The following is an 18691-nucleotide window of genomic DNA, read 5'->3' as shown; positions in this document are numbered from 1 at the left end:
CTAGAACACATATGTAAGCTCTCAGTTGAGAGGAGCAGAGCTGCCTTGCTAGCTCGGGTGCTTGGGTAACTTCATGGGGCAGAGACATCCTGTCTGCACCAGACAGTCACAGGAGAGAGGGAGAAATCTGCCCCATCTGAGCCAAAAATTTTGATGTGTCCTTTGTATACAGTTTAAAAAGTAAAACCAGCTTAGTTTTTATTGTAATTCAGCTAACCATTTCACCAGTCTCTGTAATCAGTGTCATGTCATTTTAAAAGAAGTGACTCTGTTGAAGACTATATCCAGAGAGGCAAGAGGCAAAGGAAATCTGCCTAAATGTATATCCAAAGAGGAATGATAAAAATTAGACACACATATAAAATGTTTTATAAAGAGATAATGCATAATTATACAGCCATATGTATAGCTGCATAATTATTTGTTTTATTGTTTAGTTATTCATGAATAGAATCAGAGACACACATAATTAGTGGGTAGCTTAGTGGGAAAGAAGTAATTTTTTAATATTTATATTTTGATATGACTATTTGATATCTGGGCACTGAGAACAATAGGGGTTTCCAAAATACTTCCCTTGGGAATGCTAAAAGGTATGGAATAAAAAGATATATTCCTAGGTCAAATAAGTAGAGAATACTGCATAAACCAAGCTGAATAAACTTCTTTAAGGGAGGGCTTTTTATGGTTTTCTATATGTTAATGTGTCTCCAGGAGAGACTCCTTTCCTGCAGAATATGTAATGGGACCAATATTCTCCATTAATATAGGGTATGCAAAACTTCTTTAAACAAAATAGTGAAGCTGTGATCGGATACTCTGGCTTGCAATGAGCTAAAAATACCCATCATGCTAATCCTGCCCTCTTCTCAGAACACTTTTATGCTCGCTCCCTTGTCCCTGGGATACAGCCAGACTTTCTCAGACTGATGCCCAGCACTGGCAGAAGCTGAGATATCTTCTCTGAGCCATCTATGACCATGGATTGCACCTTCCATATAAAATGAGCCATGAGCACCAGTTTGGTTAAAGCCACCCTCCCTACCCCTTGTGGAATTTCAGCCTGCATGAGACACTTCAAGTAAAAATTACAAATTCACTAAACCCAAGAAACTGTGTTATTTACATTAATGAAACTGTTTATGAATATTTTTTCAGAATGTGGACAGTACTGGTTTGGTTTAGGAGGAATCATCAGTCATGCCGCAGGTCTTTGTTTTAGAGTCTTAGGTCCCTGTGACAAAGCTGTAGCTGGAACTTGAAAATAAAGTGACCTGCTGGTACCTCTTCCCAAGAACAAGAGAGTGCAAGAGATGCTCTTGGGGATACTGTGAGAAAGCTGGTTTTTCTTTAGAAATTTCAGAGTTTCCTTAGGGAAAACATAGCTATTAAATCATGAATGATTTTGTCAGAAGACAAAATCCACTGAGGATAAGGAGGGAAGAAAAGTGCCCTGAGTCTTCATTATGAAAAAGAAGGGAAAGAGACAGAGATGCAGGAAGAGACTGTACATGATAACTGATGAGGAGGAACCCAGGAAGGAACAACGAAGCTCAGACTCTTCTCCTGGCTTCGATGGCTCAGAACCATCTGCATGAAATGGACTAAACCCAGCAGGAAACAACTAAGACAGCAAGGGAAGGAGGACTTCCAAGTGGAAACTCTCAAAGGAAACATGCTTGTATAGCAACCCTTGATATTTTTACAATGCATTATACTGTGTAAATATACAACCTGTTGTTGAGATCTTGGGCATCCTCATCCATCACCAAATTATGGAAATGTGGGCAAGGGACTTAAATTCTCAGATAACCATCTGTGAAATGGGGTATTGTTTGTCCCACTGACATTTCCCTAAAGGAACATGAGTATAAAATTAAGAAATTCACACAAAACACTAAGCACATAATGATCGATCATTAAATGTTAATTGTTTTTGTTGTATTTACAAATATTTACATCCTTATCACACTTTTTTTCTTCAGAGTACCCCTGTGGTATCATTACCCCCTCAGTTTAGATAACTACAGTGATGATCAAAAAGGCTAACCTGATCTAAATCACACAACTTCCAAAGAGAACTCAAATGTGGGTTTCCTAATTGTGAGTTCAGTGTTTGTCTGTTCCTCTACTACACCATGGCTATTTTTAGAATAAAAGGAATATGATTATAATTCAGTGATTTAAGTTAAAGTTTGTTGGGGTTGTTATTTGGTTTTTATTCATAATGTTTGTTTGTAATTTTAAGTAAATCCTTATATTACCAAGCTCTAGTTTAGGCACTCTACTGGGATGTTGATTGTATCTAAATTCCCATATTTGGGTGACCCTCTTGATAGCCTAATTCACAGATAAGTGCTCAGGCTAAGGCGCTTAATTTTTTACAGTGTGATCCATTGCAGAATTGACATCTGAAAAGAGAAAATTGTGTTTGTAAGTTTTTAACTAAGAATATTGTCTTATTCAGGTGGAATCTATGAATCCCAAATTCCAGTATTTGTTTAGATTAATAAAAGATCCATAATGTTAATCACAAAGGGAAATGAATTTGTTAGCAATATGAAAGCATTACAGAAACAACTTTAGTTTCTTTTAATTAAAATTTAAATATATCAAAATATATCTAACATACAGAAAGGTAGAAATCTATAACCAACTTCCATATAGATACCCCCAAATTAAAAAGTTTGTATTTTACATGTTACACTGAAATTGCTGTGTATCTTTCCCAGTCATGTTGTAGTAATGTTTGTACATATGAATCAAAGGTGTAGTTGTGTTTTTATTTCTATGAAATTACATGATCTCTAACATACATTCTGAAGCTCAAAATATGCTCTCAGAATTTTTTATGCAACTCTTGTTCATTAGTTTTAGAATGCCATTAAGTGTAACGCAATTTATTTAACCATGATCTTACTTGTTTTCCTCCTTTAGAAATAATGCGTTGATGAGCAGAACTTACTTGTACTTGCCCATTGGGGATATGTGTAAGAGTTTATTTAGAATATATATAGCTAGAAGTGGAATTACCAAGTCATCTTCAGCTTTACTGGATGTTGCCAAAACTTTTGTCCAAAGTGATTGCACCATTTGTGTTCACAAGAGTAGGTTCTGAAACTTGCTGTCTCCACAGTTTCTTACCAACACTTGGAATTCTCCAACATTTTAATCTACTGCTATGTGTGAAATGGTATATCATGGTTATTTTAAGTTCTATTTCTCTTCCTATTAGTAAAGATGAGCATCTTTCAATATGTGTATTGGATATTCTGGTTTCCTTTTATGTAAAATGTCTATATACATCTGGTTCAGTCGAACATTCTTATCTACAAACAACAGAAACAACTCTAGTTAAGCAGAAAATAAATTTATTTTATTTATTTATTTTTTGATAGTGTCACATTATTTATTACTGTTAATTTTTTTTAATACAGCAGGTTCTTATTAGTCATCCATTTTATACACATCAGTGTATACATGTCAATCCCAATCTCTCAGTTCATCACACCCCCACCCCCACCCCCTGCCACTTTCCCCGCTTGGTGTCCATACGTTTATTCTCTACATCTGTGTCTCTGTTTCTGCCCTGCAAACCGGTTTATCTGTACCATTTTTCTAGGTTCCACATGTATGCGTTAATATATGATACTTGTTTTTCTCTTTCTGACATACTTCACTCTGTATGGCAGTCTCTAGATCCATCCAGGTCTCTACAAATGACCCAATTTCATTCCTTTTTATGGCTGAGTAATATTCCATTGCATATATGTACCACATCTTCTTTATCCATTCGTCTGTCGATGGGAACTTAGGTAGCTTCCATGACCTGGCTACTGTAAATAGTGCAGCATTGAACATTGGGGTGCATGTGTCTTTTTGAATTATGGTTTTCTGTGGGTATATGCCCAGTAGTCAGATTGCTGAGTCATATGGTAATTCTATTTTTAGTTTTTTAAGGAACCTCCATACTGTTCTCCATAGTGGCTGTATCAATTTACATTCCCACCAACAGTGCAAGGGGGTTCCCTTTTCTCCACACCCTCTCCAGCATTTGTTGTTTGTAGATTTTCTGATGATGCCCATTCTAACTGGTGTGAGGTGATACCTCATTGTAGTTTTGATTTGCATTTCTCTAATTAGTGATGTTGAGCAACTTTTCATGTGCTTCTTGGCCATCTGTATGTCCTCTTTGGAGAAATGTCTATTTAGGTCTTCTGCTCATTTTTTGATTGGGTTGTTTTTTTTTCAATATTGAGCTGCATGAGGTGTTTATATATTTTGGAAATTAATCCTTTGTCCATTGATTCGTTTGCAAATATTTTTTCCCATTCTGAGGGTTATCTTTTCATCTTGTTTGTAGTTTCCTTGGCTTTACAAAAGCTTTTAAGTTTCATTAGGTCCCATTTGTTTATTTATTTTTTTAATTTCCATTACTCTAGGAGGTGGATCAAAAAAGATCTTGCTGTGATTTATATCAAAGAGTGTTCTTCCTATGTTTTCCTCTAAGAGTTTTATAGTGTCTGGTTTTACAGTTAGGTGTCTAATCCATTTTGAGTTTATTTTTGTGTATGGTGTTAGGAAGTGTTCTAATTTCATTCTTTTATATGTAGCTGTCCAGTTTTCCCAGCACCACTTATTGAAGAGACTGTCTTTTCTCCATTGTATATCCTTGCCTCCTTTGTCATAGATTAGTTGACCATAGGTGCATGGGTTTATCTCTGGGCTTTCTATCCTGTTCCATTGATCGATATTTCTGTTTTTGTGCCAGTACCATATTGTCTTGATTACTGTAGCTTTGTAGTATAGTCTGAAGTTAGGGAGTCTGATTCCTCCAGCTCCGTGTTTTTCTCTCAAGACTGCCTTGGCTATTTGGGGTCTTTTGTCTTGCCTTACAAATTTTAAGATTTTTTGTTCTAGTTCTGTAAAAACTGCCATTGGTAATTTGATTGCATTGCATTGAATCTATAGATTGCTTTGGGTAGTATAGTCATTTTTACAATATTGATTCTTCCAATCCAAGAACATGGAATATCTCTCCATCTGTTGGTGTCACCTTTAATTCCTTTCAACAGTGTCTTATAGTTTTCTGCATAAAGGTCTTTTGTCTCCCTAGGTAGGTTTATTCCTAGGTATTTTATGCTTTTTGTTGCAGTGGTAAATGGGAGTATTTCCTTAATTTCTCTTTCAGATTTTTCATCATTAGTGTATAGGAATGCAAGAGATTTCTGTGCATTAATTTTGTATCCTGCAACTTTACCAAATTCATTGATTAGCTCTAGTAGTTTTCTGGTGGCATCTTTAGGATTCTCTGTGTATAGTTTCATGTCATCTGCAAACAGTGACAGTTTTACTTCTTCTTTTCCAATTTGTATTCCTTTAATTTCTTTTTCTTCTCTGATTGCCGTGGCTAGGACTTCTAAAACTATGTTGAATAATAGTGGCAAGAGTGGACATCTTTGTGTCGTTACTGACCTTAGAGGAAATGCTTTCAGTTTTTCACCACTGAGAATGACGTTTGCTGGGTGTTTGTTGAATATGGCCTTTATTATGTTGAGGTAGGTTACCTCTATGCCTACTTTCTGGAGAGTTTTCACCATAAATGGAATATTCTTTATTTTAAAGTCTGTTTTATCTGATATAAGTATTGCTACTCCAGCTTTCTTTTGATTTCCATTTGCATGGAATATCTTTTTCCATCCCCTCACTTTCAGTCTGAATGTGTCACTAGGTCTGAAGGGGGTCTCTTGTAGACAGCATATAGATGGGTCTTGTTTTTGTATTCATTCAGCAAGCCTGTGTCTTTTGGTTGGAGCATTTAATCCATTTAAGTTTAAGGTAATTATCAATATGTATGTTCCTATTGCCATTTTCTTAATTGTTTTGTAGGTCCTTTTCTTCCCTTGTGTTTCACACTTAGAGAAATTCCTTTAGCATTTGTTGTAGAGCTGGTTTGGTGGTGCTGAATTCTCTTAGCTTTTGCTTGTCTGTAAAGCTTTTGATTTCTCCATCAAATCTGAATTGAGATCTTTGCCGGGTAGAGTAATCTTGGTCGTAGGTTCTTCCCTTTCATCACTTTAAGTATATCATGCCACTCCCTTCTGGCTTGTAGAGTTTCTGCTGAGAAATCAGCTGTTAACCTTACGGGAGTTTCCTTGTATGTTATTTGTCGTTTTTCCCTTGCTGCTTTCAATAATTTTTCTTTGTCTTTAATTTTTGTCAATTTGATTATTATGTGTCTCGGCATGTTTCTCCTTGGGTTTTTCCTGTATGGGACTCTCTTTGCTTCCTGGACTTGGGTGGCTATTTCCTTTCCCATGTTAGGGAAGCTTTCGACTATAAATCTTCAAGTATGTTCTCAGGTCCTTTCTCTCTCTCTTCTCCTTCTGGCACCCCTATAATGCGAATGTTGTTGCATTTAATGTTTTCCCAGAGATCTCTTAGGCTGTCTTCATTTCTTTTCATTCCTTTTTCTTTATTCTGTTCTGCAGCAGTGATTTCCACCATTCTGTCTTCCAGGTCACTTATCCATTCTTATGCCTCAGTTATTCTGCTACTGATTCCTTCTAGTGTATTTTTCATTTTGATTATTGTGTTGTTCATCTCTGTTTTTTTGTTCTTTAATTCTTCTAGGTCTTTGTTAAACATTTCTTGCATCCTCTCGATCTTTGCCTCCATTCTTTTTCCGAGGTCCAGTATCATCTTCACTATCATTATTCTGAATTCTTTTTCTGGGAGGTTGCCTACGTCCACTTCATTTAGTTGTTTTTCTGGGGTTTTATCTTGTTCCTTTTTCTGGTACATAGCGCTCTGCCTTTTCATCTTGTCTATCTTTCTGTGGATGTGGTTTTTGTTCCACAGGCTGCAGGATTGTAGTTCTTCTTGCTTCTGCTCCAGAAAATACATTTATTAAAGAATCTTAACCAGTTCATTGGGTGTCCTAGGAAGCCGGAGAATTAGATTTGGATGGTATACCATCAATAACAATGGGTCTTCCACATCATGGGGGCCACTCCAGTGAAAATACTACTTCAGCTCCTCTTCCCAGTGGAGTGTGTCACCCCAGAAAATATGGTTTCAGTACAGTGATACTGATGATTGAACTCCAGAATCTTCACCATGTATTCAAGCCAAATACCTCAAAAGAGGCTGGAAAATTGGCATCTGGCTTCTGTTTTGAAGATTCAGGACTCCTGATGTAGGAATTTTTCCTATTATAAGAAGGATATTAAATAACACACACATACACACATACTCGCCACAAACATAAATGTCTACTAAATCATGCCTCTTGGCTGACCTAACTTCATGACAAAGCCCTCTTCATACTTAAATTTCCCAACAGCACCAAAAATAAACGTAATAAAATATTCCTCCTTAAATGTTGTAACTACCCTTCCTGGAAATAGAAACCACAGTCTTTTCCCTAAACTCTGATCAGTTACTGTATCCTGCTCAAAGTTCAAGATTTCTGAGGAATCTAAGTCATCTTTGGTTCTAAAATAATATTGTTTTGATATTTTATAAGTATGAACTAAATTATAGGCTTAACTATCACACACTATATAAAACATATGTTTAGCCCAGTAAGAAAGAAAACAAGGTTAGACAGTAGACCTTGCAACTGTGTCTGCAGTGAGGCCATGTTACTCCTACTCTCCACTGAATGTTCCCTTTGCCTTCAGTTAGCATTGTGCAAGGTGTGAGTTCTTTACCTCTTCAAACAATTGAACTCTTCATTCTTAGAGCTCTGAGTCCTAGCCTCCTCTTTTTACTAATGAGAAGGGCACAGATTTATCTCCTGGGTTGCATAGGTTCTCCTCCCTGCTTCCATTGTCTCCTTGCTCCCAGTTTTGAAAAATAGACTATAGAAACAATCATAAAAAGAAAATTTATTTGTGGATCATGTTGTATGACCAACGTGAGACAGCAGGGGACTCTGCTCTTTGTCATCTTTCAGGGACCCAGGCTGATGGAGGCTTCAATTTGACACAAACTTCTGTGATGGCTAAAGCATGAAAAAGAGAACAAAGTAGATAATGTAATATATCTTGACACTTCTGCTTGCATTACATTCGCCTTGGCCAAGTCACTAGGCCAACAAGGCCATGACTAAATCATAGATGTTGGGAAATGCAATCTTACCATATGCCTAGGAGGAGGAGAAACATATTTGGGAATGGACTTAATGTTAGGATTACCATAGGCAACAATCTTATTTTACCTTGATAAATCACAATTACTTAACCCAGTCAACGCTTCCTTTTTTTCTTTCTTGTCAATGACATGAGGATCTAAATAGGTAAGGTGCCATGCTCAACTTCTTCTGCCCTGGAAAAATCATTGTGCCCCCTGGCAAAAGCATTCCTTCCTTAGGTACTAAGTTCTCTAAAACTGCAGCACCTCGAATCACTGAATGAAAAGCAGAAAATTTGTGCCTGATCACTGTGCAGTAATGAGAGGTGTCACTCCCCTTTCCATCCCTGGTTCTCACCTTCCTGTATTCAAACCTTGGGAGAAGCAGCACTGTGCATCTTGTAGGAGAGAGGGACTATTTTAAAGACCCGGTGGTGTCTTTCAGCTGATGTTGTAAATGAGTGTGCAATGGCCTGTCCCACTGTTCTTTAAGGCCAATTACTAGTGCGTGATGGGACACGTGGCAGGGCCAGGGAATGCCATGAGTTCTAGCCCATCACCTTGCCTTGTCTTCCATGAAATAGAGTCCTTTTCAAATGCACTATAGTATGGAGTAATAAGATGCAAAAAAGGGTCATTTTTCTTTTGTCAAGTCTCCTGGGAAACAGACTTTGAGACAGCTCTCTGCGGGAGGTTTCCTTGAGTGTGTTCTCTAGAATAACACTTGTAAGGGAGTGAGGAAGGAGAATTACACATAGAAAGAAATTCAACTGAAATGCATCAGAGGCCTCACCCTCTCCTTCAGCGAGTTCCAGAGCTGGGGTGGCCTTTCATTGGAACAAGAGGGCTGGGCCTTTGTACCTCTGTCTCAACCTGTCCTTGGATGCAGTCGACACCAAGGAAGAGGTGTAAACTCAAACAAGGCAGATCTTTTGGCTAGGAGCAATTTCCAGAAAGACTGTTACCTGTGAGCTGACAACAGCCGACCCTCCAGCAGCTGGGGGAGTGAGGCCTCAGCCAGCTCACAGCAGCATTCCCATGACATTCAGTAAGATCCCATGTGATACTGTGGGGAGAAACAAGGATAGGCAGGGAAAGCAAATGCAATCCAGAATAAGCAAATCCTATTTGAGTGAAGACAAATTTCTACTCCTCACTTCCATGATGAGAGGGTGCCACGTAATCAGCCTGCCCCTTACTGGCTTCTGGTATCTGCAGACGTGTTTATCACTGCTGCTTATAAATATGGCCACTCAGATGGGCAGTAGCCATTCTAGCCAAGATGTGGGGAAGTCCACATTGTTCAGGGCATGGACGACTTCTACCTGGCCACTGTGGATAGTCAGCTAAGATGATTATATTTTTTGTTCTTTAACTTATTCATGTTATATGCATTGATATATATTTTTTCTGTTGTTGTACCAGACTTACATTCTTAAGAAAATTTTTTGTTGGGCAAGATTAAATCTAGACACGTTGCTAGGTTTGATTTGCCAATATTGTATTAGGATTTTTCCATCTATGTTCATAAGTGTGATAGGGCTATAATTATCTAGTTCTCTACTTATCTAATTTTGGTGTCAAGATTAAATCAGTCTCATAAAAGAAGTTGGGTATTTTTTTAACCTTTTTCTATTCTTTGAAACTGGTTTGAAGGATTATCTTTTCATTGCAGATTACAGAAAATTTACCAGTAAATTTCTTTTACCAATCTGACCTCATCTTCTGCTCCCCATCCCCCTTCAATTCCTTCTGCTCCAGTGTCACCAGCCCCTTGGGTGTACCTGGAACATGCTGGCAGCCTCTTTGCATTGACGTTCAGCTCTAGCTCTTTCCTCTGCTTGGGATGCTCTTTCCCCAGATTTCAACACGGCTGATTTCCTCCCTCCTGAACCTGTCAACTCAGGAACACCTACATTGACCTTCAGTTTAAGGCAAATCACTCAAATCAGGAAAACCACTCCATCACACCCATCTTGCTTCTTCCCACCCCTGTCCAGAACTTCTGTCTCTCTTATGTGGTTTTATTTTTTCATAGTCTTTATTACTTCTAGCATACAATTCTTATTATTTTTGTAGTTTATTTTTGTGCCCCCTCACTAGAATTTCAACTCCATAAAGATAGCATTTTTTCTTGTTTGGGCCCAAATGCCTAGAATAGTGTCTGACAAATAGTAGGCTCTCAATAAATATTTGTTGAATGAATGATTTGTTGAATAAATGGTGCTAGTGACCTTAAGAGATGATGGAATTTTTGTAACCACTGTTCTAATTTCAGAGCTACTGTTTACTTTGTAAACAATTTAGATCTTACACAATGGGAAGAGGATAGTCTCTTTATAAATGGTGTTGGCAGAACTGGTTATCCTCATGCAAAAGAATGAAACTGACCCTTATCTTACACCATACACAAAAATTAACTCAAAATGGATTAAAGACTTAAATGTAAGACCTGAAACCATAAAACTCCTAGAAGAAAACATAGGGACAAAACTCCTGGACATTCGTCTTGGCAATGATTTTTTTGGATAGGACACCAAAAACACAGGCAACAAAAGCAACAATAAACAAATGAGACTGCATCAAACTAAAAAAGTTCTATACAGCAAAAGAAAAAAAAGTCGACAAAATGAAAATATAACCCATGGAATAGGAGGAAATATTTGCAAACTACGTATCTGATAAGGGGTTAATATCCGAAATATATAAAGTATGCATAAAACTCAATAGCAATAAAATAATCCAATTAAAATGGGCAAAGGATCTTAACAGACTTTTTTTCCAGAGAAGACATACAAATAGCCAACAGGTATATGAAAATGTGCTCAACATCACTAATCATCAGGGAAATGCAAACAAAACCACACTGGGATATTATCTCACACCTGGTAGTATGACTATTATCAAAAAGACAAGAGGTAACAAGTGTTTATGAGGGTGTGGAGAAAAGGAAACCCTTAAGCACTGTTGGTGGGAATGTAATTTTGATATAGTCATTATGAAAAATAGTACGGAGGTTGCTCAGAAAATTTGGCTATATATCCAAAAGAAATGAACACAGTATCTCAAAGAGGTATCTGCAGTCCAATGTTCATTGTAATATTCACAGTACCCAAGTTATGGAAACAAAGTGCTTGTTGATGGATGAATGGATAAAGAAAATGTGATTGTATATGTGCAGTGGAATATTATCCAGCTATAAAAAAAGGTATTCTATTATTTGTGACAGCGTGGATGAATCTGGAGGATATTATGACAAATGAAATAAGCCAGGCACAGAAAGACAAATAGTATAGAATCTCACTTATATGTGGAAACTAAAACTGTTGAACTCAGAACCAGAGAATAGAACATGGTTGCTGGAGGCTGGGATGTGTAGGAAATGGGGAGATATTGGTCAAAGAGTAGAAACTTTCAGTTATAAGATGAATAAGTTCTGGGGATCTAATGTACAGCATGGTGATTATTCTTAATATTATTGTACTATGTACTTGAAATTTGCTAAGTGTTCTAGCCACACACAAAACACATGGTAACTGTGTGGGGTAATGGATGTGTTAATTACCTTGATTATGGTAATCAGGTAATCATTTCACAATGTATACTTTTATTAAACCACTACGGTGTATACCTTAAAAAAAAAAAAAAAAAAAAAAAGCTTAAGCATCCTGTGGTAGGGGGATTAGGTTTTCTTTTCCTTCTTAAGTCAATTATTGTAATTTATATTTTTCTATGATATTGACACTCCTCTAAGTTGTGAAATGTATTGGAAAATATTGTTAAATTAATTTCATAAGCCTTTTAAAATGTATATATACTCATACCCTGCTTTTTTCATTTCTTATTTCTCTCCCCTCCCAATTTTTTGATAAATTTTGTTTCAAAGTAGTCTATTTTATGACTATTTTCAAAGAATCAGCTTCAAATTTTCTGATTATCTCAAATTTTCTCTTTTTATTAATTCATGCCTTTATCAATATTATTTCCTTTCTTCTTCATTCTTTTGGTTCATACTATTTTTCTAGCTTCTTGAATACTTAACTCATTTATTTTTAGTAGTTCTTTTTAAAAAGTGCTTTTAATACTATAATGGATCTCTAGTTCCACTTATGCTACATCTCACGGGTGTTGATGTGTAGTTCATGTATTGTCATTGGGCTGTAAATATTTTATAAGTTTCATTGTGTTTGCCTCTTAAATCCATTAGTTATTTAAGAGTATATAAGGTTTTTAGGGGACTATCACTTACTACTAATTCCTAATTTTTTTGTACTGTGGACAGAGCTCATATCTAATGTGATATCAGTTATTTGAAATGTTTTAAGAAGTATTTTATGGACTAGTACTTATTCAAATTTTGTAAATATTTCTTGTATACCAAGGTTCTTTGTAGTTCATTCTTGCTAATTCTGTTGCTCTTTATTTCTGGACTTTCTGGTAGAAAAATTTCTAATAGAAATGTAAAAAACCTGCCACAATTTTGTCAATTTCATCTTTAATTCTGTCAGCTTTTTCCTAGTAATATTTAGGAGATGCTGAATAAAGCACCTAAGTTCTTTAAAATTTTTTTATTTTTAATTTTTTGTAGTTATTATAAAATATTGGCTATATTTTCTGTGTTGTACAGTATATCCTTGTAGTTCATTTATTTTATACATAGTAGTTTATACCTCTTAATCCTCTACCCCATCTTGCCCCTCCCCCCATCTCTCTCCCCGCTGGTAATTACTAGTCTGTTTTCTATATCTGTAAGTTTGTTTCTTTTTATTATATTCACTAATTTGTTTTATTCTTTAGATTCCACATATAAGTGATAACATATAGTATTCATCTTTCTCTGACTTATTTCACTAAGCATAATGCCCTCCAGTTCCATTCATGTTGTGAATGGCAAAATTTCATTCTTTTTTAAAGATGTGTAGTATTCCATTTTATGTATATAACACACCTTTATTCATTCATCTGTTGATGGACATTTAGGTTGTTTCCATATCTTGGCTATTATAAATAATGCTGCTATGAACATTGGGGTGCATGTATCTTTTCAAATTAGTTTTTTCCTTTTCTTCTGATACATACCCAGAGTAGAATTGCTAGATCATATGGTAGTTTTTTTTTTAGTTTTTAGAGAAATCTCCATACTGTTTTCCACAGTGGCTGTACCAAGTTACATTCCCATCAATAGTGTACAAGGGTTCCCTAGCACCTAAGTTCCTGATTGTTAAATACTCATGTGTTTTCCATTTATTTTAAATTAGCGTTCTTCCTTATCTCTAATGATGTTTTCCTTAAATTCTCTTTGATATTAATATTGATACACAAGTTTTATTTTGGTCGCTATTTTTCTGATATATTTATTTCTATCCATTTATTTTCAATCTTTCTATGTCATTTTGTTTTACAAAAATGTTTTTGTCTTAGTGATTCATTGCCTTAATGTGACAGTAATTGTTTTATTTATTGCAATTAAATATATATTTCCATTTATTTCTATCATTCCTTTTCTTCTTTTTTTGTTAACGATATTTTTAACTTTATTTTTCTCTTTTTTCCCATTTTTTGTTCAAATGTTACTAACTTTTCTATATTTTTCCTACTATGTTTAAATGTCTAATGTACACTCTTAGCTATAACTTGTTAAAAATCATGTCTATGATAAGTATATGTCTTCATCCTCCTCCAAATAAGGCAAAAACAGCACGTTTTACCCATTGAATAACCCTGATCATGCTTATTGTTGCAACATAGAATATTACAACATCCACATTTTTATCATAAAATAGTTACTATTATAATGCCTACCCTCAGACATTAATTAGAATTATTTACATAGTTTACCATTTCTGTGCTAGTCATTTTTTCCTTCTAATCCCTACTCCTATGTTTGTTTTCCTTTTTACTAAAAAGCATCAATTAATTGTGGTTTCTGTGAATGTCCGCGGGTGGGATGTTTCCTTTTGTATTGGTATGCATCAGAAAGTTCTCATTTAACCCCAACTCTTGATTAAAAGTTTGGCTGGACGTGAAATTTTAGAATGATAATTATTTTCCTTCAGGTTATTTCCTTCCAGTTCCTTTCTGTTCTGGCATCTAGTGTAGCTAAAGTCTGCTGTGACTTTGTCTTCCTATTGAGTTAAAAATGTCTTTCCCTCTGATACCTTTTAATATTCTCTTTAATATTCTGAACTTTCACCTAAGCTTCTGAAGTTTCACTAGGAAATGTTTGGGTGTGGATTCACTTTAATTGTCCTTAGAGTTTCCATCTCTCTTCTAACACTGTATGTTATCTAAGTTTTCCTTTAGAGCCCTTAACATATTAATATTAGTTATTTGAGATTCCCTGTCTAATAATCCCAATATCTGTGTCATATCTAATTCTGGTTCTGATATTCGCTTTGCCTCTTCAGATGGTTCATGTAAGTGTTTGCCTTTCTGCATGCCTTGCAATTTTTTGTTGAAAGCTGGACACAATGTATTGGGTAATAGGAACTGAGGTATAGGCCTGTAATGTAAGGTTTTATGTTAATCTGACCAGGAGTTGGCTGCGTTTAATGTTTGCTGTGGCTGTAGGTGACTGAGGTTCAAATTACTCTAGTGTCCTTGTTTTTTGTTTCTGCTCTTGACTTTGGGATTTGCTAAGTCGTCCTTCTGTGATAGAATCTATGTCTTACAGCTCTTTCAGTTGTAATCCACCATTATTATACTGGAGCCCTGTTGGTGTGGTAAAGTGAGGCATTCTCCAGTATTATGATTAAATCTCAGTCTTTTAATGGGCCTGTGTCCCTGGGCTGTGACTTTCGCCACTGTTTCTTAGCTCCTTCTCTTAGGTAAAAGAGGAAGAGTAAAAGAAGTTGGACTATCAGAAATGACCTTCCCAGAGGTGCACTATGACTCATAAAAATTGTTTACCCTAGGATATAGGCATCTTTTGTGAAGAATGCTCTCGGTGCATTTCACAATGATTAATCTTCCTTTCCCCCCAGTAGAGCCAACAAGGGTCTTTCCAGGCTCTTCACTATGAGCAGCTGGTGGGGCTCCTGGAGATGAAGCCCATGACACTATGGGCCATCCCTCCTTAGACCGGGCCCCCACTGCTGGAGTTTCTCAGTCTCACACTAGTCTGCACTTGGTCTTCAGCTATTCTTCGATATTACCATTTGCATAGTCCTGCCAGTGTATCACTCTGGTGCCTTCTGCTCCAGGGAAGCAGATCTCACTCAGTTCCTATGGCACTGGATTGATCTCGCTCCACAGACTTCAGGGTGGAGGTTTGCCCTGCAACCTCAATTGATGGGTCCAAGAAAAGTTTTGATTTTCTGTTGGTCCAGCTTTCTTGTTGTTGTAAGGATGGAAGTGACAACTTCTAAGCTCTTTACATGTCAGAGCTAAATTTTTTTTTTTTTAGAGCTAAAATTTTTAAGTCATTTTAAAATTTACTTTATTATTCTAGAAAGTATTAGATCACAGGCTATGTATGTGCGTGTGTGTGTTTAGGTGCCCTAGAAGGGATGGAAGCCCCACTCAGTCACTAATTCCAGCTCTGATTCCTGTTTTTGTAAGAGACCCTTTTGTTCCCTTTACCTGATTGGAACTCTGGCCAGGTCTGCCAGATTCCAGACTTGGCAACTGTCAGAACAGTAGCTTTGGCCTTTGATTTATTATTCTGCTTCTGGCCCCTGGAATTGTTTAACTTGTTTTGAACTAGAGCTATTTAAAAAATATATTTATCTTACATTTTATCTATCATCACTATGATTGAGCAGGATAATTTTAAAACCTTAACCTACAGGGATTGGAACTCTAAGGTTTATTTTAATCTTAACTTTGACTTTTGGACATTTTTTGATGTAAGAAATCATGTACATAAACCACAGTTAGCCCCTGTTCTACCATACTTTTCCATGGTGAACAAAATTATCTCTTTAAGCTTTATAATGGAAAAACATTTTTAATCATTTTAACAATCTACTCAAAGGGAATGTCCTCAGTCCCTATAAGAGATTATAACACTATATTGCCTTATAAACTATCTTAAAATTACTATGTCACCAGATATATAACTTCTAAATGTTATAATGTCTGAAAGGTCTCCCATGACACTTAGAATTAGGACTAAGTGCAAAAAATAGTAGAGAATTGGCCATTAAGTGCCTGATAGAGAAAATTTATTGTGTCAATCCCTTTTGAAAATGAAAGGCAAAAATAGCCAAGTTTACATACAATATGTTCAAATGATAATTATAGGTCAGACACTAAGATGAAGAAAGTAAATAACCCATATAGTATTTTTCAAATCTTTTGGACTTAGGTCATATGAGTGATTAGAAAACACATAACAGTTTTTGTCCCATTGTAAAATTACCCTAGACCTATGAGTCTTTGAACATCTAGCAGATTTTTCAATTTCCAAGCTAGTGTACATACCTTTGCTTCTGGATTCACAGACCAAAGGATAGGGTGGGAGGAGCTGAACTTGGAAGCTTTGAAAACTGTTTTTAAAAATAAGTCTTCTATAAGTACTTTCACAAGGAAATAAAATATCTTAATGGTTAAAATGATCATGCACTTAAAGTAATAGCTGGTACTTACAGAGTATTTTTTCCTTAAATGTGAATTATAACCAGGAAAAACAGTTGCTTTACCTTACAGAAAGGAAATCTTAGAAATGGAAACGTTTCATTTGGCCACTCTGGTAACAGACCTAGAAATGAGTGTTGAAGCTCATATAAGAGCCTGGGATTTTGACAAGAATCCTCTCCTTTTCCATTTTAGGTCAGTCTCTGCCTCTAAAAGCTGACTAAAGCCTCCCTGGTCCTCCTGGGATTACTGGCCTGTAACTTCTACCCCATATATCTTCTGCCCTGAGTGGTGCTTTAGCCAGAATCATGGAAAATTCACCAAAAATAAGTAGATGAGATGAGCATTTTATTTCAGTCCTTTGAGCTTCTAAACTATCCAGAGGATTTCTGCCCTGGATGTGTTAAGGGACATGGAAAGTAATGCTCCTGTTAGAGAGTAAACTCCATGCGGGGATGCACAGTATCCTGCCTCCTTGATGTCTTTCCCCGTTGCCTCCAGAAGCTGCTCAACAGTTAAGGTTGGCAGACTTGAATTCCACCTGAAGCTTAAGAAGTCATCTTTGGGGTAACTCTGCTGTCAGCGTGGCTATTTCAGGGAAGAGAAGGGGACAAAGGGATTTGCTCTTTTGCCAAAGTGCTTTGTTTCAGGATGAGAAGGCTAGAGGAAGAGAAAAGGATGCTTTTCTCTTTAAGCGCCTGCCTTTTCAGCACAAGGCAAACTGCTGCTATTATTTTCTCTATAATCCACTTTGGTAAAGATACATAATAGACATTTTATATAATGCATGCAAAAAGTCAGAAAACCAGAAAGTTCTCTGACAGTAACACCTTACAACTTGATGCTAAAGAAAATATCCTTGTGAGATGAACAGTGCCTTTCATAGAGATTGCTCCTCCAGTTCCCTGAGTTTAACTGGCAGGCACAGAATTTCATTCCATCTCATATAGTGACTGATTGCTCGGGGCATCATATTCCTTTAAAAGTCATGCCTTTACTGCATTTTGGTAATTGCATTCTATGTGTGCAATGATCTGAATGCTATTTGAGAGAAAAGGGCAAAATATTACATATTTGTTAGAGAGAGGTGCCGAACATCTGCCCCATTTCCTGATATTTGATGATTCTAATAATGCAGCTTCAATAATAATATAGCCACATTGTTAATTTGCATTACCCTGGTTAACAATTTCTTCTTTTTTAAAAAGAAAAATAAACCTATTGAAATCTTTCATTCATGGTTAATTAGGTGATTGAAAGGGTCAATCAGTGATTTACCAAATAAATTTCTAAACTGCTGCAGTGTTTCTTGCAAAGCATCTAGAAGTCAATAAATGAATTAAAGGAGAAGACATTTAATGCTGAACATAACATGCATTAAAATATAACAATTCGGGGAAAATGTATACATGAGGGACAAACTGGCAGTTTATTAGAGTCCAGGGTTAAAAGTCCAAAGAAAGAGTAGCAGCAGGAGGACCAAGAGGCCGTACCAACAGGAGTACAGGTTCAATTAATTTATTGATATAATTAGCACATAGTTATTAATAATACTACAGAAGCAGCTGGCAAGTGAGTGTACATATACATCATTTGAATGAATTCAAAAGAACCCTGTACTTACCATAATTAAATTATTAGTTCTGAGAAAGCCAGATGGACTGTGGAGGCCATCACGGCAGGCCAAAAGTCATGCATCCAATTTATTCTCTCACTAAAATAAAATGTCTGGAATTTTTATATCTTATCAAGCTGAATCTATAGAGCAGAAATTATGACTATCAGGATTGAGTAGCCCACTTGTAATTTCAGCATTTGTGAAACCATGGAGCAGATCGCCTCATGGTTTATAAAAAAGAAACAGGGAAACATAAAAATAAAATTTTGTAAATGAAATAAGCCTCTGGGCTAAGCAAATTCACCACTTCGATAGCTTTGCCCCTGGATAAATGTGTAAAAATAAGAGCTAAAGAATTAA

Source organism: Phocoena sinus, chromosome 13, assembly GCF_008692025.1.
Source record: "Phocoena sinus isolate mPhoSin1 chromosome 13, mPhoSin1.pri, whole genome shotgun sequence".
In the NCBI taxonomy this organism is placed as follows: domain Eukaryota; kingdom Metazoa; phylum Chordata; class Mammalia; order Artiodactyla; family Phocoenidae; genus Phocoena; species Phocoena sinus.
This window is presented reverse-complemented; position numbering follows the sequence as displayed.